This window comes from Ovis canadensis, chromosome 26 (assembly GCF_042477335.2).
Source record: "Ovis canadensis isolate MfBH-ARS-UI-01 breed Bighorn chromosome 26, ARS-UI_OviCan_v2, whole genome shotgun sequence".
NCBI lineage: Eukaryota > Metazoa > Chordata > Mammalia > Artiodactyla > Bovidae > Ovis > Ovis canadensis.
In genome coordinates, this window is record NC_091270.1 from 28627485 (window position 1) to 28652940 (window position 25456).

Here is a 25456-nt window from a genome sequence, read left to right on the forward strand (position 1 = left end):
CTGCCAAGTGACTGTGTTAACTTAGTTTATTTTAAAACAAAAGCAAACTGGAAAGCTATAATAAGAAATTTAGATATAAAATATAGGTATCTATCTATCATCTGTCTGTTCATCCATATATATAAGTAAACACACATACCAATATGCAGATATATCTGTGGGGATCTCCAAATATACAACTCTATATTGAGTTAGCTAATAATTTTCCTACTGTAAAGTTTCTAATCTAGTCATAATATTGCAAAGAAACAGAACCATAATCAAAATAGCTCACCACTCCAAATTAGATCGTATTATTTTTCTAAATTTAGACAGAGCAAATGTATATATGCTTTTTTCTTAAGTATGATTCAGAGAGAGAGAGAGAGAGTAGTCTATGAAATCATGATTACAAAAATAACACAATTTAACTGAAATCTAGGATTTTGTGTTTGGGTCCAATGTAAGTTATCAAGATTAAGAATCAATGACCCTTCCAGATAAAAGTTTAACTGAATTGAAATACTAACCTGCAAAGCAGTTTTTCTAGATAAACATAATTCCACTAGTGGTATTTTCACCAAAATTTGATATCAGAAAAAGATAATTATAGAAAATCAACACTAGTAAGATGAAATGGATCAGACTCATACACATACAAATCACATTTCTTTTTACAACTGATTGATCCTCAGTCATCAGGCTTCTGTGTTCATGGGATTCTCCAGGCAAGAGTACTGGAGTGGGTTGCCATTTCCTTCTCCAGGGGATCTTCCCAACTCAGGGGTTGAACCCAGGTCACCTGTGTTGCATGCAGATTCTTTACCAACTGAGCTATGAGGGTGTTAACAGTCACCAAATTGTTGCGCCATGGGTATGAGCAGCAGTGTAATAAATTAAGGCTTTACATCAACCACCTCAGAGGACACTTTTTGAGAAATCTCCTTCCCCCATCTGAAACAATGAACTTGGTCAATTTGGACATTTTCTTCACTATTTAGAAGAAGTAGTTATTGAATGGGTTCAATATAATGTATCGCTGCAACAAAAGAGAACCCCTTTAGCAATCCTGTATACCTTTCTTTCATCTTTGGATCTGTGCAGATGGTATTAAATAAATGTTTAAAATTAAGATAAAGTTAGAAGGCTTACAGCATGACTTCAGAGAAATGATCATGTTAAGCCTAGGACTAAAATACTTTATAATTCATTTGGGTTTTTACTATATAAGTTGAACTGTAAGAACAATGATTGGTTAGATAGATGAAAGATATTAATTATAAACTCTATGGAAAACTTTAGAATTTTTAGGTGCTATCTCATTTGATTCTCACAATATTATTATTGGGACATAATAATAGATAATGGAAAGATTTTCTGTTCCTTCTTGTGTGGAATTTAACCCAAAGGATGAAATGAAATTGTTAGTTGACAAGCAGGTCAGTGTGTTGGCAATAACAGGGCTCTTTAGTGTATGAGGTGTATTCTTGGCCAAGACCATCTTTATAAACTAACTAATTCTTTCAATAGCTCTCTATGACATGAACTGTTTTGACATAAATGTAAAATCTAAAGGTGGTGGGAATTGGTGGCAACAAAAAAAATGTTTCCTGTAACTTAACACTCAACATATGGCCTGTCCATACACGTGAAATTAATGCACCCAGTACAGTCAACCATATAATAGTTTATTGGTCATTATAGAGCACAAAATATGTTTTATCTGTACTAATGTGCATATATTGTAAAGGTAACCAAAATTAATAGAGATCAGGCCAAGTACACTTTTTTATTTATGAATATGAGTCTGTTCTTTTATTAAGTCCTTTCTAAAATAACTCTTCCATCATAATATATCCATAAAGAAGCAAAGATAATGGGTTTATTTTTCCACCCCAGTTTCTGTTATTTATTTTAAATTCCGTCTGTGGGAAGAGTTATGGGTAATAATTTAGGGTTGATCTGTCACTGCATGATCAAGTATAAAAGAAAACCATTCAAAAATCCCAAGAGTGAAAAGTTACAGGACACACGATGAGTCGATAAGGATGTGTATTTCTTCCTTCCACTGTGATCTACTGCTATTCAGAACAATTGATTAGACAAGTTCATTATTGTTTTGCAACCACACATAAACCATTATTATCCACATTTACTCCCCAAGGTGTTCTCATGGACAAGTTTTCAATGATTTGCAATTTTAAGTAGCAGCAAGCTTACAACTTGCTTGGCTTAACTTTCCTGGTCCTCTAAAGAGAATTACCAACTTCTACAAGCTGAAGGCCATTGGAACAGTTACAGCCTTCCTGGAAATTTTTCATCGGAGTCACAAATGTTTATCATTCAAAATGTTTATTATATCTAAGCCTTCGACTAGTGACTTAACTCTTACCCTGCAGAGATTATTTATTGAAGAGAGAATCATCATTCTGGAACTGAGATCTTCTGCAAGTGTAACCTTAAGCCATCTTTTTTTTTAATATTTATTTTTATTTATTTATTTGGCTGTGCCAGGTCTTGGTTTCAACGCAAGAACACAAGGGATCTTTAGTTGTGGCATGTGGGATCTAGTTCTTTGACCAGGGATCGAATCCAGGCCCCAAGCATTGGGAGCATGGAGGCTTAGCTACTGGACCATCAAGAGTATTCCTTAAGCCATTATTTTAATAGAGTAATATGTGCCAATGGTCCCAGTAACTTTAACTCAGATAAAGGAATGACATTATAAAATACGTTATATTGGGGGCAAATTTTATTGTAAATCTGTTTATACATAAGGATAGATGAATAACCTTATTTTGGAACAGGACTTAGAAAGTCTTGTCATTTTTTTCACATCATAAAATAGTTAGCTTTTTGCGAAAAACAAAATAAAGCAACAGAAAGAGGTGTTTTCTTTGTGGCATTCCCATTTGGGTTGTCTCTCTTTTAAGAGACATTTCTTTCACTAAGCTTGACTTTGTATTTTTGTGTGTACATGATTTTGTCTGTGTGTATAAAAGCTAAACTAGTTTATGGTTCTATTTCTCCTGTTTCTAGTAAGGAGGAAATATGTATCATCACTAAGTGTTCGGGCTTTGGAATCAGAGTTATCAGTCCTGGCTCTTCCACTTACCTTGGACAAATGACTTACTTTTCAGTGAACTCATCTTTAAAATAGGAGAAATAATAATAATTATTCTTGAAGTTGTTAATGATGATTATAGGAGATAATGCATGTTAGGTACATTATCTGCAAGAAAGAAGTTATGTAGGCAAGGTGAAGAGGGTGGGAGGGGTAAGGGGTAGGAGGAAGGGCTGAATTTGAGCCAGGTATACTCAATTTGGGCCAGCCAGTAGTTAAGACAATATAAAAACAGTTATTTGAATGTTTCCCCCCCTATTCACAATAAGGACTTTAAATATGAAAGGTAAGAGAAAACAAGATCACATCCTTATGTATAACAATGGTACTTTGTTGAAAATCACATCCCTCAGAGACAAGTAATTGCAAAAGAAGGAAGTGATGGTAGGGTAAAGAGAATGATTTATGTTAAAAATTTAAGGGCTTTTGACTTGAGCGCTACTTCTGAAAAACCATTATCCTGGAAATAGCCTGGGATGCTGATCTGTAAAATGCCTGGCTTCCAAAGACAGCTCATAATTTTTTTGATATATTTACTCTTGATTTCTGTTAAAAGTATACATGTTGAATGAGTCCCATTCCATCTCACACAAAGAATTGTTTAATTTTTGATAATAAATTGAACTAATACATATGTAAAATTTCATTCAAACTCTATATAATTTTAGAATCATACATGTACTATCAAACAATGTGTTCAGCCAAAATTTGTACTCAGTAATCCAACCATTAACATACATAGAAAACATTATCTTAACTTATAACTTACTGACTTTACTACTCTTAAAAAATGATTTAAAATCCAGCTTTGATGTGTTACTGAATTTTCAGCTGGAATTTCTTCAGACATTCTCACCTTCTTCATTTTGTGAATTTGGGTTTGTTCCTTAAACAGGAATGTGTCATGTTTGAAACTACTTCGACTAGGTTTACTTGCAATAACTTCTCTTGATGAGTAAAGTCTCTCAGTTGTGCCCAAATCTTCTGGACCCCAAGGACTGTAAGCCTGCCACACTCCTCTGTCCATGGGATTTTCCAGGCAAGAATACTGGTTACCATTTCCTTCTCCTCTCTTGAATAGGCTAATGATAAAAACTGAAATACCTAGCTGCGTTATGTGAAGTATTTAGCCCAGGGCTACACTTTTCAGACATCCCTGTGCACTGGAATGCTCTGGAAGTCTTATTAAAAATGCTAATTTATTGGTTCCGTCCTTGGAGATTCTGATTCCATAGAGCTAAGACAGGGCTCAGGAATGTACATTTTATTAAGAACTCCCAGGTGATTCTGATATATATGGTCTAGAGGTCACAATCAGAAAAACACTGGTCTAGGACTACTACCGATTTTGTCAGCCTGTTTAGTATCAAGATAATCATCAAATTTTAATATGGAACCTCTTTATTATCAAAGTCTTTGAAATACTGTAAAGGTTGATTTCTTTTTAAATAGAATTTTATTGAAGTATAGTTGATGGGCAATGTTATGTCAATTTCTTTTATATAGCAAAGTGACCAATATATGTATTCTTTTTCATATTATTTTCCATTATGGTTTAACCACAAGATGTTGAATATAGTTGTCTCTTCCTCCCAGCATCCTCCAAGTTTATCTTCAGTTTAAGCTCATTGTTCCTTCTCTTTCCCCTAACTCAGATTCTCCCTCTGCCTGTGTTCTCTCTCTTTATAGACTCTTAGCTCATAGTCTTCTCGTGGCCTACTATTTTTCCTCCTAGATATCTTATCCAAGGATAAAGGAAGGGAAAGGCACATCTTGGTCTTTCATAGGTTTGGGGGATAAGAGTGCTGGATTTGGAGGCAAGGGCTAGCAAAGAAGTGACCAGTAGATAGGACATTTACTCTGCCCAGGCCAGATTCTTCTTTCTCCCAATCTTCTCTAGAAATGCCAGGCTTCTTCCATTTTCTCCTAAAACCCAGCAGAACTCAGAGCTCCATCTTCATCAGAGAAATGAAAACTCAGATCACGTAGCCTATCAGAAGTTGCTTGATTCCAACCTGAGTCCTTTAGTCTTTTCATGGCCTTCCTTTACCACTCTCCTCTCTTAGGAATTTATTACCGTCCAAAGAAAACCAGGCTCTGTGGTCCTCATGCTGAAGTGAAGCAAAGTGCACTAGAGTTTCAGTCAAGAGAACACCCAAGATGTTAGAAATACCTTTCTGTGTCCCGCTTGGGCAGCTTGTACTCTGAGAGTAGCACTGTTGAAAACAAACTATTCCACAGCCCATGAAGATGATGGCTGAGCCTCTCAGAACAAGCTCATGTGACTGTGATTGAATTTACCTCTGAAATCCAGATTTATGAATGATCCAGTTTCAGAGAGAAGTCAGCTGGAATCAAACACAGGCTTGGAGTGAAAGTACAGAGTAAAAGATCAAAATCCCGCATGGCTTTGAAATTTTCTAAAGTCTTGAGGAAGTCAGTTTTCTCACCATCTCCATTTCAGATGGGTGCAATAGTCCTGTGATGTGCTTGGCTATTTTGAGGAAATAGTATATGAGCATGAATTAGACCCGGAATGGCATGCATGTGTTGATCACGATGGTCTTGTTGATGTAAATAGCTCTTCTGGCATTTGCAGACAAAATTTTGACTTCTCAAATCAGCCTCACACGCACCACACACACTTGTGGGCAAGATGTGAAATTGCCCCCTCTGCTTCCCTGTCTTTAGCTGATATTTCACAGACAAGAAGTTTTCTGTGACTGAACCCTAAAATGATCTGTTAATGATTTGGGATTTTAAACAGTTCACTCTGAAACCTGGTTCTTGTAATCAAGTTTGACATGAAAATAGTACTGTCATTAAATTCAAGGAAATACCATCGTTTAATGCTTAATCACATTAAATTCAAGATAATTTGTATGTCATGAAGTGCTATTTTGGAAACATGAATTTGAACTTCAGTACTCAACAGACCATGTATCTACACAGACATTAGACTCAGAGCACTTTGGTACTGAGTTGTAGTTTCAGGAAGTTGGTATTAAAAAAAAAAACTAATTATAAATTATATTTCAACACTTTAGAGAATACACACATGTAATTAAACTGCCAGTGATGACAAACATACCATGATTAATTTCTTATAGAAACACGTTTCTTTCAAGGGGAAAACTCTTACCCTTTCACCTGTCTCATGAGTTCCTAGGAATATTCCTAGTCTCCAATATGAACAGCGTTATTGTTGTTTATTGTTTTTTCCCCAAGGAGTTCTGATTGTTTGTCCTACACGTTTTTGTGTGTAGATGTTGTCTGGGTGGTGGAGGGGTAGGCATTAAGCTGGACTTCTTATACGGTCAGTTTACAGAGTAAATTCTGAAAGGGCTGAGCAGAATATTTACATTTTTAAGCTACATCATTCAAATTATATGGTGAGTAATACATACTATAAAGGATATTAACATGTACCTAACATGTCACCCACACCCACACGGGAGTTTTAGTCCTTTTTAGTAAAGTAAAGAAAATTCCATTTACTTGACACAAATGATTTTGTCTGACTGCTGTAACCTATCATGATACCTTGAGCAAAACCACTGATGTCATTCAATAAGGAATTAAAATCTGTTATTAAAGAGAACCCCATTATAACATTATATACAATCTACAATTCAAATGAGAACACTGTTTCAACATAAAATGAAAAATCTGAACGAGGCTAAAGTATTTTCTAAATCAGAAAGAGCTTAGACTTCACTCCTCAGGTTTCTTAAATATGCTTCCAAGTATCCACTCAAAATTGTGGGATACATCTCTGTCTTCCCAGCCTCCAGATTCCAACTTCTCATAAGGCAGAGAATGATCTTCCAGGAGGATCACCTCCCCCAGTGTTGCAAGGCTGTGTTAAACTCCATCCAACTGCTCAGCTCATTCTTATGCTTCTCCATTTTTACTGGATATGATGTTTTTATTGGGGTTCAGGGAAGCATGGCTAATGGCATCAGCAAGCTTTGTAATTTCTCACTGCCAGTTTTCTACACAACTTACACTTTTTGTCAGCCAAACTGCACCAAATTGCTCCAACAATTAATCTTAAAGCGCAGGAGTAGGGGGACTTTTAAATGGACCCCTTCTTGGGATTTTGTGTTTAAAAACAGAAAAGTTCCCATGGGTGAAGGGGTAAGTTAGCTTGTCCAAGCTCTGCCTCTGCTTCACTCTTGGCTCCCGCTCCCCCCACCCACCAAAAAGAATGAATTACATTTCTCTTCTTGTCCTTTAAATGAATAGCATAGTTTGGGTGAAATTATCGGGCAATTGCATGCCTTTTATGCAGATAATGCTATTTGATGAAAGCGGTGTTTTGATCTGCTAAGGATAATACAGATCCAGGGTTGGATTCATTGGTAAGAGTAAAGCTGTCTTCTGTGATAACTTCATCTCAGCATGAGGTCAGACGGGGGAAAACTGGGATGGGGGATTAAAAAATGACACAGTCGGAGCAGAATTCAGTTCCCTGCTGTGCCCCTCGCTGCACACTATAGCTTATGTTTCTGATCTGTTATGGTATTGTCTGCCTTTCTCTCTCCGAGCAGAAAGAGATTGCTTAAAACTTTTCTTTTTTCAGCTACAGGGATTAGTTCTGTGCAGCTTTTTTAATTAAAGAAACTGTATCTTTTTCAAGGCAATTTAAAGCAGTTAGGGAAAGACCATCAACATCTATAACTTGGTACTATTATCTGTAACAAAGTGGAGGCTGTAAATTTGATATTCAGAAGGAGGCAAGGGGAAGCCTTAGAGTTCTGCTGTGTTTTTAACCTTCCGCGATGGCTCAGATCCCTAAAGGAAGACTAGTAAATAAATTATTTTGTAAAAGTCCTGAATCTGTTTCCGTAAGAAGTAACTTCCAGCCACTTTGCTTTTTAGCTTAGCTGAGCTTGCTTAATTAAATCTCCCCGATGAGAGCGAAGCGCACTTGAAAAGAGGTAAGAGGAAATAGATTTGCCTCTATATCCTTTTCTTTACCCAGAGATCATTTTTAAACATTTCCATTCGACTGCAAGTGATAACAGTAGAAAATGTCTGCTTAATATGGGTAATTTGCATTTAAACAGTGCAAAGTACAACATTATGGCACTTTATCACCACGAACCTTTGCATTTGTGATAAGCGGTCATCATCTTTATTAATCTGAGGGGAGCATGGATTGAATCTCTCTTCAAGTGATGATGAATTTGTCAAGACATATACATTTGAGTAGAATTTATAGCTCAATTTAACCCACGGTAATGTTGAAAATCCTCAAATGTTTCAAATAAGGCCTGTATGGTTATCAGTTTACAAAGCATACAGGATCTCTGCTTCAGTTGCAACATACACATCTCCAACTAAATTCCATGCCAGATCAATTAGAAACACTCCCCCTGAGAAGACAGGAACAAACAGAGATTGTTTCCCCAATACCAGCTGAACCCTTGTCTTGAAGAAATGAGAAGCAGTAATCTCAGGCTCCTCACTTCTTACCAGTAAAAATCCAAAGGAAATTCAGAAGACAATAAAGGTTTCATACATCGTGCCACGTTTGATAGAAAATTCTTAAGAGCATCTGCATATAGTAGGTTCTTACTACGTTGTTCCCCACATTTCAATAAATGCTGCATCTACTGAAAAAGAGGAAAATCAAATTGGCCTCTGCCTTTTCCTGATATATTTGTCTTTACTACTGCTTATGTTTCTGAGCTAAGTCCATTAAATCCAGAGCTAAATTCATGTGGCTTGCTCTCATGACTCAAACGGTTAGACCATGTGCCATTACAAAACAGAGAGGCAGGAAAATAGACAAGCCAACTTAACAAATATATTTTCAAAGTCAATGTTTTATTGGACACATTTTTTTAAAGTCAGGATGACTGAATACAAGGAACATATTTTATCCATGCGCTCTCTCATTCATTCAACAACCATTTCTTGAGCATCTTCCACATGACAGTGCTTTGTGCTGGACCCTGTGGGTTTAAAGAGGAATAAAGCCCATGACTGATGCTCCCGGAGCTCTCCACTACTGGGAAAGGACCTTAGCAAAGGACAGGGCCATCACTTATTACACACAGAAAATACCAAGGAAGGTCATTAACTGGTGCTTTCAACTTTCATAAGTAGAAAGAAGCGGGCTGAGAGTGCAGGACATTCCAGAGTAGAAAGCTGGCAAAGGGAGGAGAGGGGAGGACACTACTGGAAAATGAGGAGATTTCCAGTGAATCTTATACTGAATTATAACCACATGATTCCTAATTTTTTTGGTAACCTATGAAAAAGTAAAAGTGAAAGTTGCTCAGTCATGTCTGACTCTTTGCAACCCCATGGAACTCTCCAAGCCAGAAGACTGGAATGGGTGGCCTATTCCTTCTCCAGGGGATCTTCCCAACTCAGGAATCAAACCAGGGTCTCCTACATTGCAGGTACATTCTTGACCAGCTGAGCTACCAGGGAAGCCCTTTTTAACCTATGCTTACAAGTTAACTCACAGACTGGATTCTGAAATAGCTAATGAACACTGTATCAAGAACAAAATTATCCTGTGTCACTAATTTGTGATAAATCTTGCTAGAGCCTACCCTAAATACCCTATATTAAGTTATAGGGTATTTATTAAGTTATAATACCCTATATTAATTTATACCTAGAATACACTATATGCTATATGTATACCTTAAATACAGTACATACACTAAATAAAAAGTTTATAGAAAACATGACCCATTTTACAAGGCACTCCAGGATAACTATTAATGATAAAGGACACATCTTTTAGTGTGGAATGATGTGCATGCTTAGTCGCTCAGTCGTGTCCGACTCTTTGCGACCCCATGAACTGTAGCCCACCAGGCTCCTCTGTCCATGGGATTCTCCAGGCAAGAATACTGGAGTGGGTTGCCATGCCCTCCTCCAGGGGATCTTTCTGACCAGATATTGAACTGGGGTCTCCCGTGCTGCAGGCAGATTCTTTACCATCTGAGCTACCAGGGAAGCCTGTGGAATAATGTAGCAGGTTCTAAACCCATATATGGAGTTAACCCAAAATGTGAAAAGATGCCTCTGTGTTCCAAGTCCTTCATAGAACCAGGTCTTTTAGGTGGCTCAAGCAAAACCAAGTCAGCAGTTGGGTTACGTTCCACAGCTGTGTTCCGAAGGTCAGAGGCACTTGCAGGCTTGGTTTATGCAAAGGAACGGAAAGTAATGTCCCAGAGAAACAAGGTCCCATTTAGAGGTTGGTTTGTCTGATCGCCAGGTCACTCAGTGGCCCTAAAAGGCTTGTGCCTTAAGAGAGCCCTATCTTGCTTAAATGAAAGGTAATGAGCATATTTTCCTCTACAAACAGTCATTTAATTTTACGACTTTGTCAGTGATGAAGTCAGAGTATTTGTGCTGTGGTTTCCCTCAACCCAACAATCAAGGGAAATAGGTTACTTATTTTTGCAAAGGAGGGAAACAGAACGCCTGATGAGAACATTAGCACTCCCTGACACTGTGTGCAAGTCTAGTCCTAGCAATGTAGATTGCTCTGGGTTAATTGCTTGCTACATGCAAAGTGATTTGTTTCCCTCAATGACTAGCAGCCCCAGTCTCTGTTTCAAGGGACTCATTACTTATTTGTTCTCAGTTGAGGCATGTGAAGTGTGTTAGTCACTCAGTTGTGTCCGACTCTTAGGACCCCATCAACTGTAGCCCACCAGGCTCCTCTGCCCATGAGATTCTCCAGGCAAGAATATGGGAGTGGGTTGTCATTTCCTCCTCCAAGGGATCTTCCTGACCCAGGGATGGAAGCTGAGTCTCCTGCATTGCCCGCGGATTCTGTACCATCTGAGCCACCAGGGGAAGCCCCAGTTGAGACCTAACCTCCTTCCTATGCATTATTGGCTTTCCTGATCTTTTCAAAGGAGGAGCTGGGAGATCAGGTACATTTCTTCCCCTTCTCATCTTCCTCTGGAGTCTGATCAGCGAGAGAGAATGCAGCCCAGGCAACTCCCCCATCTGAGTGCCCTGATCAGGCCTCTTCAGCCTCAGCTCTTTAGAGCAGGTGTAGTAAGTCCACAGAATACCTCCGAAGTCCAGTGGTGGTCACAAGCCTCGGTGGAGAGCCTCCTACCTGCCTGTCCAGCGCTCTCCTTCTGCACGCCTGAAAGCCCCCCTGTCAAAGGAGGAAGTGGCTGCGGGGGGACCGTCTGCTCCCCACGGGAGGGAGGCAGGAACAGCTGCCACCCAGGCCCTATGCTCCAGGCTGGAGCTTTAGGACAGAAGGAGAAACCTGACAGCCCCCTAAACAACAGCCTCCCTCCAGGGAAGGCTTTGTGAAGCTTATTATGATGGACAAGCATCACCTTCAGGTGGGAAGTGGTTGGAGCCTCAGAGCAGGTGCTGGCGGCCCTGCCTCAGCGGAGGGGCAAGAGACGCCCCCCTCCCCCCACCCCCGCACCCCATCCCAGAGCCCAGGGCACGGTCAGACCCTTCCGAATCGAAAAATGAGCTGGCGAGTCTGCCCACTGGCTTCCTCCCCGCCCCTCTTTTCAGAAGCTTGCAAGGGCTGAAGGCCTGCATTTCCAGGGGAGACAGTAGGGGCTACGAGGAGGGGAGCGTGGCAGCATTTTTTTTTTCCGGAGAGCTTCGTATCAGTGTGACAAGGGGGCCCCAAGGGAGGGCGATGCCGCCAGCTCCGTAGCATTATCCCCCCGCACGACCGGCTGCGTGTTAACCCGGCAAAGTCACCCGCAGCAGCCCGCCAGTTTGCAGTGAGCGGCCAGAGGTTTGCAAAACAGACAGCGCCGTCTTGCATTTCTCCTTCTTGCTCGCTAGAGTTTTTATTGCAGCCGGGGCACCGCATGAGCAGGGGGCCCCGTCCTGGCCCTCCCCCGACAACCGCTCAGCGAGGCAAAACGCCTGATGGTCACGTAGCAAGCTGCCTGCTTTCCAGGGATTCATTTGGAGGAGAAAGCGTGTGCTGGAGTTTGGCACCGCACACCACCAGCTTTTCCTAAGGGCCTCAAACGATGGAAATTCTTTGTTAGGGAGGGAAAAATAAAGGAAGAAAAGGCGAAGCCCGAAACGTAACACGCTGGATTGCAGGCTGCGAGCCCTCAGGTTTGAGACCGTCGCTCAAGACACCTGCTTGCTTTGTCCACCAGCGACTCCTGGCAGAGAGTGCAAGGGGCCCGTATTAATGAGTTCTAGAGACTTCTGTCTGCATCCAATTAGTGTGAATGTTCAGCATCACCTACTGAAAAACTTTGAATATCCTGTATCAGGGAGCTGGACTCCAGACAGGCTCCAAGATTTATTACCATTTCTAAATTTTATGAGTTCTATTGTTTCCTATGCTTATTACCAGCATTAGCTCTAATGAGGGTTCTGGGGGGGGGGAGAGCTGAAAAGGAGAAACACTCACCCCAGCTCCCACCTGTTGTACCAGTAATTTAGCTCTTCTAACCCCTTTGGGATGGGTCCAAGTGTCTTTTCCATGTTTGTGTCTGTTCCGTGTGTGTGTGTGTGTGTGTGTATTCCCAGATAACAAGACATGAAAGAACCAGGGCAGGGTGTTACCTGGATACCCTAGGAAAGTTTTGAACACTTAATATGTTTTTGTGGGAACTGGACTACAAACTGCGATTTATGAATCAACTTTGCAGTTTCCTTCTGATCTTGTCAGGGATGCAAATTTTGTTTGTGCGGTTGTCAGTCACATCTCCAGTGTACCTTCCTAACTGACAAGTTTTCTTAAGAAAATGAGAATGAAGAGAATGAAAGGAGGCTAGTAATCTGCTCCCACCACCTTGTCATTGCTGTTTTGTTTTTTCAAATGTGAAATACACGTGGCAGGAAGGAGGCTGATCCACCCCCAGGGCGACTGTAGAGTCTTCCCTCAAAGATGTGTTTGTGGTGCTTTAGAATCACTCGTGCCCCAGGAGGCCCGGGAGCCGGTCCGGTTGCTCAAGTATGATTGCTACTTTTTAACGTAATGCTTGGCAGTGCGCTTTGTCACTTAGCAACTTCAGGAACTCAGACTGGGGGACTCGATACACTAATTCAAGTTCACATATTCTTCTTGTCATTTCGATCCCCAAACTTTGGCGAAACTCTATCCTAAAGGTTCAGGCTTTTCTCGGAGGCATTGTTCTTGTTTTCCGAGGGCTTAGTCTGTGTCTGATTCTGCACCTGCTTACAAACGCCAAGTATGTTTCCTCCGGCCCAAGTAGGGTTAGATGCAGGTCGGTGGAATCCTCTGTTCTGAAGTTGAGCGCGGAGGTGGAAGGAGAAGGCTCCGGGGCCCCTCTGCCACGTTTCCAAGAACACGTTTGGGTGGCACGGGACACTATTCCTCAGCAGCCCCTAGCCCCCCACCCCCAATACGCTAGGGCGCCCCCAAGAGGAGCCATGGCGCACTCCTGTCCTCCTGGAGCGAACTCGTCCAGATTCAGCCACCGCTGGTCCCGGAACCGAAAGGTGCCCGCCGGCTCGCGGGGCCGAAGAGCCTGCGGTCTGCTCTGCTAAGGTCTCGGGCTGGCTGTTTCAAAACTCCGGAGCAGACCGAACTTGGAGGGAGCCCTGTCTTCCTGCTAGGGTGGGCTGGGGCGGAGAAGCCCGAAGCCCGGAGTTTCCAGGGAAACTTGAGTGAGTAAAAAGTGACAGTGCCTAGTGCACAGCCGTAAACTTTTTTCTTCCCAGAGCAAGCATCGTCTAGGCAGGGGTGGCCTTCGGTTGCTAATTTGAGGGGAGAACAGGGAGAGGGAGAGAGAGAGAGAGAATGATTGCGGAGTGTGCAGCCTCTGGGACTCCGGAATCCGTGCCCGGACCGGGGCGCGTTTGCTGCAGTCCTGGAGCTGAAACCCCAGGGCTGACACTTGTTCTCCGGCAGCACCGCGTCGGGGCTGCTGATGAAGCCTGAGTGTTTAGAGACTCAGACTTTCCCTGTCCGAAGGTCATTTACACTTCTCAGCCTCGGACGAGAGGTCACTCTGGAAGGGAAGGCGCGGGTCATTTTCAGAGGCTCTGTGAAGGACGGGCCGCCTACCGGGGGTTGGAAATCCTTAATTACACCCTTCTGCCTCGAAATCTATCTTCCCAGCAGTGTCTTGCACTCCCACCTCCTCGGGTGACTCAGCTGACCTGAAATGCCCACCCTACGAAGATCAAGAAAAGTAGTTTTGGAAGAAGGTTAGAGGTTTGATTACACAGAGAAGCGTTTACACTTAGGTCCAAAGCAATTACCGCCCCCTCCCCCTGCTCCGTCTCCGGGCCCGTCGAGGAGGAGAAGGACAGACCCCCCTCCCCTCCCCACGCGCCTACCCCAAGCAGTTTGCTGGCGCGTGTGAATTTCAGTGGGCGCTGTTTAAGTTCGTTAGTGTTTGCAACCAGCGGCCGGCAGACCCCTCTTCGGAGCCGCAGAGCTGGCCAGAGCCATTCATCAGCGTGAAGTGTTATTCATGGATGACCCCTGAATCGCGGCCGCAGTAGTAGATGCCCTGATTGGTCGCAGCATGGGAGCCTCGGTGCTTTCCCGAACCCGACGCGGCCGGGAGGAGGGCGGGAGGAAGGGAGCGGCGGCGAACGTGGTTCAGTCCGGCAAATCCCATTTGATAGAGAAAGGCAGTAAACGGGGAATCTCTCTTTCCGAATAAAGGAGAAGGAGAAGAAATAAAGTACCTGTCATCTTGACAAGTGGCGGCGCGGAGGAGTCCGGGATTATAAATGATCGCGGCCGGTCCAGCTCGCCCCGCGATTGGGCTCTCCCGCGAATCCGCACGGGGGAAGCGCATGGTAGGCTCCTCGGTTCGGCTCTTGCACTCTCTCGCGCGTACACACACACACACACACACACACACACACACACACACGGACACGTGTACGCGCCTGGGGCCCGGGCACTCTCGGCCCGGCGAGTCTCCCACGTCACCCCGTTCAGGTCCCGGGTACCGCTCCCGGGCCCTGCGCCCGCCCGGCTCGCGGGCTCACCTCGCTCGCTCCTCCGTTCTCCGGCTCTCCCGGGGGGCCGAGGACCGAAAAACTCCGGCCTGGGCCTCGCCGGCCGAGGAGGAGGAGGCTGGAGGGGGCCGGCGGGAAGGGAGAGAGGGAGAGCGCGGGGGAGAAAAAGAAAGTGAACTCATTGGCGCTCCGCGCGCGCTGCCCTCCCCTCGCCGCGTCCCTCGTCCGCCGCGGCCAGGCGGTGCGCAGGGAAGGAAGTTGTAACACTTGCCGAGACCCCCCTCCCCGCACCCCTCCCCCGCCTCACTCTCCCGGCGGGGCCCCCTCCCCCGCGTCCGGCTCCTTTGAATTTGGCCAAGTGCGGGGTGTGTGTGTGTGAGCGTGTGTGTGTGTGTGTGTGTGTGTGTGTGTGTGTGTGCGCGCGCGCGCGCTGCTCGGGTGGACGCGGCGGCGGCGGCGGCGGCCGGGCAGCGAGCGGGCGGCGCGGCGAGCCGAGCGCGGTAAGTGCGGCGCCGCCGCCGGCGCGCCCTCCTTCCTTTCGGGGGTCCTAGTGCCCGGGCCGTGGCGCCCGAGCCGGAGGGAAGGCGGGCGGGAGGCCGGCCCGGCCGGCGGCGCGGTTCCCCGAGCCGCGCTGGGTGGCGCCGCCAAGTTGGCCAGCCCCGGGGGCCCCGGAGCATCTCGGCGGCGGGCAGGCTCTCCCCAGGGCTGGCCTCCCGGGTCCCGGCCTCCCCGTGCCCGCCCCTCCCCTCGCGCCTGACACCTCGGGCTGTCAGCTCAGGTGGGAACTTCGCGGGTTGCCTCTCGCCCGAGGATCTGGGCGCCGCGCCCCGCTAGATCGGGGAGCCCCGGGCTGCCTGATTCCCCGGGAAAGGCAGCCGGGCCGGGGCGCTCGGTGGGGGCAGGGAGCCCAGCCCGCCCTGCTCTGGTTGTGGCGATCCCCAGTTGCGTGGTGCGGCCCCGGGTCCTCTGTCTGAGTAGGAAGGAGTCTCGCAAGATCCTGTGGGGTGTCCAGCGAGTGGGGAGCCTAGGATGTCACCCCTCTTCCGGGGAAGTGGAAAATTGGCTTCTCCAACTCTCGGGGAGCCAAGTTGAGAAGGACTGGAGGCAGAAAGGGGCTGGGGTCGTGTAGGGAATGGTGGGTCTTGACTGCAACTTGAGCTCTTTGAAACTCCGGGTGAGGCTGCAGGCAAACAAGCAAATATCCCGAACCAGGCATAACGAGCACAGATTTCTGAGTCTGCAACTTGGTCTCAAGACTGTATCGTGTTTTACAACAGAGTAAAATATTTTTACAACAGCTTCAACTATCTTAGATGGAGGTGGGTTCGTTTTCGTCCGGTCTCTGCTGAATACCTTATGCAGTTTGAATTCCGTGACTGCCTCACCTTTAAGTTGGTTGCAGTGGTAACCTGCTACTAATTCTTATTGCGGAGGAAGGGTAAGGAGTAATTTTACCCTGTTACCCAGCAAATACTTTTTTGTTTGCTGAAGTCATTGTAATTTAAAGCTAGAGGAAAGTTTCCGGGGACTTTGGGGTAAGTGCAGTGGAAGTGAAGAGGGAGCGCTGTCCAAACACTTTCACAGGGCCCCAGACAGCCGAGATACCTAGGACAGGACTGTCTCTTCATAATACTCTATTTCTTATCTTGTGACAATGTATTTGTCAAACATTTGCAGGCTCTGGCAGAATCCACTGGGTGGTCTTTTCACTCGAAACAGAAATATGTTCAGGCATTACCTTTCCCTTCTGTTGTCAAAAGGAAAAAAAAAAAAAAAAAAAGACAGGACTGGCATCTTTTGAGAGCTTGGAAGAGTATCCCAAAAGATGGTATTGCAACCGAGCAGAACTTGGTGATTTGATTTCTTTGGGTAGTTTGTTTAAAATACCATGCACACATATACACCCCACCGCCCAGTTGCCTACCTGGAGAAGTACTTGTAGTCTTTTTAGTGTATTGGAAACAGAGTTTAGAATTAAGACTGTGTGATTAAAATTCATGATAGATTTTCATATTTCAGTTGAAACAAAAGATTTCACAAATATGCCAACATTCTTGCTTTGTGCATTTCTTAACACATTCTAAATCATCTAAAACTTTTAGCTTGTATTTCTTAGTATATGAAATTCTTGGAAGAGCCTTGAAACTTTCGATTTGTGATTCTAAATGCAGAGCAAATATTTAATTCTTGCTCTAAGAGTGAGAGGTTAGTTCAGTAATAAGACTTGCTAATCCCACTTTAAAATGTCACCGCGTTCACAGATTATTCCCAAATTCTTTAAGGGGGGGTGGGGTGGGGTTATAATGAGTTAGTTATTCTGTTGTATGTTTCAGGATTACGTGTATCTCTCTTTGCTGTTGCATTTTTCTTAACAATCTTTTCTCTTTCCTTACGTGAATTTTAGTGTTCTCTTACTCCAAGGTACTATTTTTTGTTAGGAGTATTTTTAATTTTTATACAATGTATTATGAGGGAAAGTAGTTTCTTTGAGTAAGACAAATTTATTATACACATACTACACAATTTTAATGAAAAATGAACTTACCTACTAATATCTATAGTCGTGCTTATATATTTGGAAGATCTGTTAGCATTCTGTGCCAAGAGCATCAGTGTTAGCAGCCCATAGATAGTGAACATCGACCCTAATGAGGACTGCTTGGTTATCTGAGATAACCCAGACGAATTTATAGTAGAATTCTGACTACTTATGTTTTGAAATTGAATCATTTTGCATGGCTGTGTTTCTTTTCTAGAAAGACATGTTTTAGGAAAATTATAGAGGCTTTTCTTACTGTGATCTTGGAGGCGTGTCATGAGTCTGTTGGGTTAGAAAAGAGAACCTGCTTTATTAGTCTGAAGACAAAGAAAGATAAGGATGCTTACCTCTGAATAGATGAAAGCACTTAAATAGAGTGAAAAGTTGTAAATTTATTTGGAAAGAGAACCTAGCTAAACAATAATAATCCAGTTAGCAAGTTCAAGCTGGTCCTTCTTATCTTTCCTTCTAGGAGCCAAGAATAATTATTCTCTTTGTAAAAGAGTTGAGCAAATAAGAATCCAGACGCAAGTGTATTCCTATCATTGTGAGTTAAATGAGTATCAGAAATACCTGATCAACTTTAAGCTGGATGTACAAGAAATTATATTTTTGCAATAGCTATGAAAGTGTGCTTGTAAATGCTGAAGTTCATCCTTTTAATGACAGTACTGGTAAATAAGTCCTGAGGATGATCAAAGTCTGATAGAAAATCACTAGAAAGACAACTTTATTAGTTTACTAATATTGGTTGTATAAATATACTTACCTCCTTTCTGTCAAGCTTTATTTTTTGCTTCAAAAGACCTGGTCTCTGGGTGGCTGAGGAATGTCATCCAGGTATTACACTTATGTGAATCAGTGTCTTCAGCAGCATTAATGAATCATCTGTCCTTTTATTGAAGATGTGCTGTAGAAATCTGTTAAGCATGTTCAGTTATGCATTACTTATCTACCAGTGTTTTGATAGTCAAATGTCCATTTTGACTCTTAGGACAACACACGTAGATGGAGAATAGCCCGAAAGAATACAGTAATTTGCTATCAAACTTTTACTCTGATCTGCAACCAATTATACATTCCTTTGAATTTTCCATTAAAGTTATATTTGTTTTATAAAGTGGGATGAGAGTGGAGAAGAATTTAACATGCATTCAGAATAAAGAAGTGCACTGCAAAGCTAGTATAATAATACCATGCTACTGGAAAGTTTCAGCAACTGAGTCTTAGAAATTATCTCATGGAAGCTTCTTTGAGGACACGTTCAGAACCTGATTTTGGCGATACCAGCTATGACAGAGTCCTGACAGAACTTTTGTGAGTAACAAAAGAAAAAAAATTCGTACTTTCAAAACTGATTAATTGTTGTGTCTTATAAAAACTGATTTATTTCATACTTTTTTATACCGAGCATTACCATTATGAAGCTCTCCTTCTAATTGAGATTAATGTTTCTGAGCAAAGAAGTGGTTTGGAGGGCTGCATTCATTTTGAGTGCTGTTGTAATCAATTTTAGATACAGCATTCCACAATGGATCAGTTTGCATTCAGAGCTGCCTTATTATATAGAATTAACTTGTTGGTGATTGATAGTAATACTTCTATATCCTGAGAAGTCATTTGTTTCCAAACAAGTGTGATGGCTTGTACAAGTCTCAAAATACTGCTTTTCATAATTAAAACATCCTTTGAGGGACCTAATTTGAACTTTCTCTAAGAACTAGAATTGCATGAAGAAGCAATTCATTAATATGTTTTCAAATAAAATAGCCTCTCCCCGATACAGTAGGCCTCAAGGTGTGTTTTCTTGCTCATCAAAAGGTTTTATCACTTTTGGGATGTAAGTGGCAAACATACATTTAGGTTATTTCCTTTTTTGTTTATTATCAACATTCTAGTTGAATTTTTGAAGGATTTCTTAGAATTATAGATCTACATCTCATGCATGTATCATAACTTATTTCGCAAGGCGGTAGGTATAATCCTGACAACGAAAGGTAATGCATGTGAAGGTGATTCTTTATCCTCTTTGGAAACCTGGAAAAATGGTGAATGGTATTGTCCCTCCTGTGATATTTGCATTTGCTTCTTAGTTGTGTCTAGCCAGTCTCAGCTTTATCAGCTTTTCGTTCTTTTCTGACAGACCACATTAAGATTTTCTTGGGCTTTGGTCCATATTGCATTGCTTACTGTGCTACATGCTTGTAGTCTCAATAAAATAAAATACTAAAAGCATGGACTATAAGATTAACACAGATAAGTATTCTAATATAGCCAGAGCGTGCAGGATTTTTAAATAAAGGTGGAACTGCTTTATAGGTTCATATGAAGTTCCATAGTGGCATTGTCCTTGGTTTTCAGGGAAAAAAGACTTTGTAGGAAACGTGTTTGTTGTGTTTTCATTTTCTTCTCTGTATTAATGGATTATTTACATTGCATCAGTGTTTTTCCAGTTATGGATATTCACTAAAAACAAGTTTAACACTAAACTGATGCCCTTAAATAGCCATTTTCAAAGCATTCTTTTAGCCAGTCATTAGAACATAGACTATCAAAATGCAGAAACATGCTGTAAGATGCATAGATGTTTCATATACCAAACCACAATAGAATTCATTCACTGAAAGAATTTTGTTGAAATTCTTTTGCTAGTTTTGATTCAATAACTGATGACTGGCTAGCTAGAACAAGCTACGTAGTAGTCTCATAAAAGACAGCATCCATTCAAACCTGTTTGTTTCTACTTTAAATAAATCTCTGTACAAATAATGTCAGTATCATAGAATGTACTCATAAACCATGCGAGTAAAGAATTGAAACCGTATCAGATATGATGATGATGATGATGATGTTGATGAAGACTTTTACTGCCCTGTTGATACTTTTGCAGTCTTGGAAGGGCTACTTCTGACTTTTCAAACAAATCTGTGATAGGTGGCAGTCTTAACTGAGTTCCATGACTTCAGTGAAATAATAGATGGTTCTAATGCAATAAAGAGCATGTGTAGGATGAAATGTATCATTCTATCAAACTATACTATAGTTATGTTCTTTATTGTAGACTAGGAGTTGATAACCACTTATGGGGATGTGGCAGTTTAAAAGTCCTGTTCTGCGCATTTGTAGTCCTCTGGCTTACCCTAGGGTATGCAAAACAGAGAGCATCCTTTTTGAAAATGAGGTGTTTTGAGAAAAATAGGTACGTGTATTCCCACTTGGATATACATGTTCAATTATAGAAAAGTTAGTGTGAGATGCTGTTTACTGACAAAGTATCTGCAAGTACTGTACAATGCTTTTTATTTCTATTAGAAACACTGGGGAGAAGGGGGGAAGATGTGATTTGGGTTTCCAGGGGAGAACATCATATTACTTAATAGTAATCATACTATCACATTGTTTCATAATAATAATTTTATAACTGGGTCTACTGGATCTCTGCCTCAAAACCAAAAGAATATGCAGAAAGAGACCAGAGGAAAAAAGAGAGGGGGGTTGAGGGGGAAGGGAGGGAGGAGGGGAGAGGGGAGGAGAGGAAGAGGAGGCAATATGATTATGAAAATCTGTTGCAAAAAGTGATGGTCTTTTGAGCACTATCTGTGTTTAGCAGCACATTTGACAGGAAATGCAGTCTATAAAGGGCATATTTGATCATTTACGTTAATTGGGTAAGTACAAGAGAAAATTAACTTCTAGTTTTTTTTTTTTCACTTTTAAGTATCTGCATTTAAGTCCCTGCATGGGAATTTGAACTTCATTGTCTTTTTTAAAAAAATTCATTCAAGAAATTCTAAATATTGTATATGGTTCTTCATATTGTTGAGGAAAGGAAGCGTATTAACAGCTCTGTTTTATAAGCATACTTTCTTTGTATATGGGACTTATCAGTAACTTATAATTTAATAATTATAAATTTTATGCAGAGATGTATAAGGAACATTTGGATTATTTTAAAGGCTCATTTAGGAGGTAACTAATGAGATCACTTATCTTTGAAGATCAGGCTTGTAACCAATACATTTGCATCATGCTACCATTTCTTCAGTGATCAGTTACACTTGCCAGAATTGTTGTGATAATTCCTCTTGAGATGGCCATAATTTAGACAGAAATAACAGCATGGTGACGACTGTCTGCCTTCAGTCTGATTCTAAGCACTTCTGAATAGTGGGGTGATGTGAATTTGTGGTCTCTGCTTCACCCAGGAAAAAAAGAGAAAAGCTGTTCTCTTTTTAGAATGGATGATTTCACCTCAAGTTAAGCTTGACGAATCTTTTATGATTAGAACTGTGGACCCCTATCAGTGTGAGGGGGGTGCAGTATCTTGATAACAGGGGCGTTTCTAAAGAAGAGGTCCTTTCCTCAAGAGCATGTTAGCACCTGCGCTGTGCTCAGCATTTGGCTCCTCTGCTGGAGAGGTATCTTAGGACAGCTCATGGACTTGGATCACACATCGGAAGGTATGTTCTACAGACAGTCATAGGACAGGATTGAAATGACTTTCATTTAAGTTTTAATTTTTCATGCAACATGAAATTCATGAAGTATTTTAATGTATTGGCAGGAAGCACATGCAGATACGTTCACGTTGGGATGTGTTTATTTCAGTAATCACCATAGTGAAGCTATTGAAAAGTATAGTACGGTTTATTCTCATCTGCCAAATGCTCTTTTGAAGTATAGCATCTCTGCTAATACTTGTATCAGAGAATTTGGAATTTGTCAACATGGAAGTGGGGAAAATTGGCGAAGAACTGGTACTTTTAAATATCTCAAAAAAAAATTGCTGGCACAGGGCTTGTCATTTAAAACAATTATGAAAACCAGGAGGAGACAGATGTAAATTTTATTTCTTCAGAATTTATAATAACTTCCAGCTAAAGAAAGCTGACAATCCTATAGTTCAAAAAGAACAAACATGACTCTTTTTTTCCCCTCCGAAGAACAAAAAAAAAGTATCTTGAACAGCATTATTACATTTTTATAAGTGAAAAATGAAATGAATGTTTGAAAATGTAAACTCTTTCCTCTTGCATTTTGTATAATAACCAGAATAATAAAGGTAGGAAAAAACTGCAAATAGTAACTAATCTAGTAATTGAAATAAATGGAGAAAAGTAACTCACTCTAATATCATAAAGGAATAAAAGCTATAGTTTAACCAATGACATTTTGTCTCTTGATTGGCACAGATTTAAGGCATTCTTCTTACAGGGATGTTGCTAAATTTTATGATAGCATCAGTAGTAGTTGGAGAAAATTTTGATATAATCAAAAATAACTAAAAGGTTAACCCTTATCATCTTCACTAATACTTTAAGAAATATCCCTAAAGAATTAGAATGCTTTTGAAAATAACCATACCTTCTAGTAAAAATAGAATATGTTAGTTACCTTACAAAGCTGTTGATGACTTTGGGTTCAGCAAGGGGTGAAGGCTGAAGTGAACTTCTTGCCTGATATTATTATTCAAATTAGAACAGACATTTTCCATCTGTAATATATTTTCTATGTTTATATTTCTACTTTGAGTTCATTTTCGACTTCTCTTTTTCCCGTGAAGCTGCTAGTATATTTCACACTGAAAATAAATTATCATTTAAACAAAGATGAAAGTTCTGACACGTAGGTACGATATACCTGTCAGTTGCTGTTTAGCCACTAAGTCATGAACCTGTCTGACCAGAATTCAGTCCTCACTTGGAGTAACTTCTATATTTCCACTTAACTTTTTCTAGCCAAATATGCATAGAATAGCCTGTTCTATATTTCCTGTGATTAAAAAATAAAATAGAGCAAGCTTCTTATTTAGTGATTACTTTTGCTGCACAACGTTCAGTCTCTGAATGAGATGATTCTGCCATCACAAAAATTTTGTCAACAGTGTTGGCTTGCTGATTTGCCAACAAAATCTTTTTTCTTTGTAACCAATTTTAAAAACTACACGTGTGGCAGGGACTTTAGATCAATACTTTGCTAAAGATTAAAATACTTTAATATTTACTGTCCTGTGTTTTGATGGTGATATAATTTTTTATTTTACTCTAATTTGTATAATATTAGGTGATGAAGTGTGTGTATAGTGTTATTACTTTCAAGGCAAATCTACCATTGCAAACAATGAAATTTTACAATTAGATTTATTTTAAAAGTTATTTATGTAAAGATTTGAAGTATAATAAATTGCAATTTAAAATACAGCCTCAAACAGAAAAGTCCTCATTTTATACTTTTTCAAAATCAGATATTATTTTACTAATGTATGTGTGTGTAAATGAACCTTAAATTTAAACTATTTAAACTTATGGCTTTTATCTTTTATATGTTTCCACTAATTAGAACCTCAGATTTGTGTTTGTATGGGTATTATGCTCTATAGTCTATAATTAAGAAATTTTAAAATATTAGGAATCAAAACCTTCACTATCTCCAGACTAAGTTTTTAAAGAAACCTAAAAGGAATTAAGATGACTAGATAAATCTGGTGTTCACAGAATCATTAAAATACTTTGAGTTAGCAAATACCCCATTTTACATAATCTAGATACTTGAAGACTATTTGTTAATACGTATGTGTGCAGTGTCCACACAGATAATGAAAAAAGTTACTTATTACAAAAATGAGAGATGATTGATGTATTTGTACTATTGTCCTTCAGTTGCCCAGCATGAATTTGTAAACTAAATGGTACATTTTAAGATACGTCATTTACTGATATTCTGGTTTCAAGTCGTTTGCAGTAAGATTCATGTAATCCTGCATTTCATTTAAATGTGATGTCAGCACGTTGGATCAACCTTGAATCAGTATAGCCAGTACAGAAGTCTAATCTTTTTTTCTTTAAGTTTTGCATAAAATCTGCACCTTCCAACAAAATAGTTCCGCTCCACCATGCCAGCGTTTGATATCTTTGATGAACAAAAGAAAGAGATAAAGGGGAGGACGAGTACTTGTTTTGTAAGGGGCCATCAATTAATTCTCCTCACATCGTCTGATGAAAGTACCTTTTAAAAACTGCATTGTGTTTCAGATAGGAATTGTCACAGATCAAGGTTGGTGAATTTCCTATTTGGCTATTAGCAAAGGATAACGTGAGTTACTTAAGACAGATCATTAATGCATCACATCTTAAATATATTTATCACATTTAAGGTATATGAATTAGTTGCATAATTACCACTTGAGCTTTGCAAAGTCTGTAACTCACTTTGGAAATTTTAAATGTTGACAAAAAGTGAAATATTAGCTCTTAATCTTGGAGACTGTTACTAGTACCTTTGGGGGACTGTTTTATTGTTTATTGTTTTGTTTTTCTGTTTTTAGAAAACAGTCATGTCATTCCTTCTAGGGTATTTCTTATTTAATTTTAAGACTGACACGTAAGCATGTTTTATTTAGAAATAGATATAAGTTATTTGTACATGTTAGGCTTTAAAGTATCTCAATGTGTTCTGGGTGAAGTTTTGGTTCTTTTAGGATTAAGATTCATTGGTATAAATGGCTAATTTTGGTTGAGGAGTGTTACATAGTTTTTGAGTCCTCGTTATTACTTTTAAAAGAATATCCCATCAGGAAGAGGAAGCTTTGTGGATAAGCTGCCACTCTTTGATGAAGGATTATATATTCTCCCCTAATTCTGTGATCCCATAGTCTCTTACACAGTGGTTTTATCAAGTAGCACTAGACCAGCCTGGCCAGCATTTCATTTCCTTTAAAAAGTTAATTGGTTCCTTTCCTAAATCTAATATTTATGTAGAACTGTAGTCTAAACATGTATTTTAGGCGCTGACAGATTCAACTCCTAAAATCGAAGGTTCATAATTTGATGCAAGATAATGAAGCCTGAGAAGTTTGGGAAGACACTTTTCCCTTCTACCAGATG

General features: G+C 40.8%; 1 protein-coding gene across 4 annotated transcripts in view; it reads left to right on the forward strand.

Moving 5' to 3' along the window:
* Positions 1-15264: 15264 nt before the first annotated feature.
* TENM3 (teneurin transmembrane protein 3) overlaps positions 15265-25456 on the forward strand; it is a 629396-nt gene continuing 619204 nt past the window's right edge. For all 4 annotated transcript variants that reach the window (XM_069573182.1, XM_069573184.1, XM_069573185.1 and 1 more), the window contains exon 1: positions 15265-15534. The gene's annotated coding sequence lies outside the window, so the exon portion shown is untranslated. The remainder of the gene's footprint in view (positions 15535-25456) is intronic.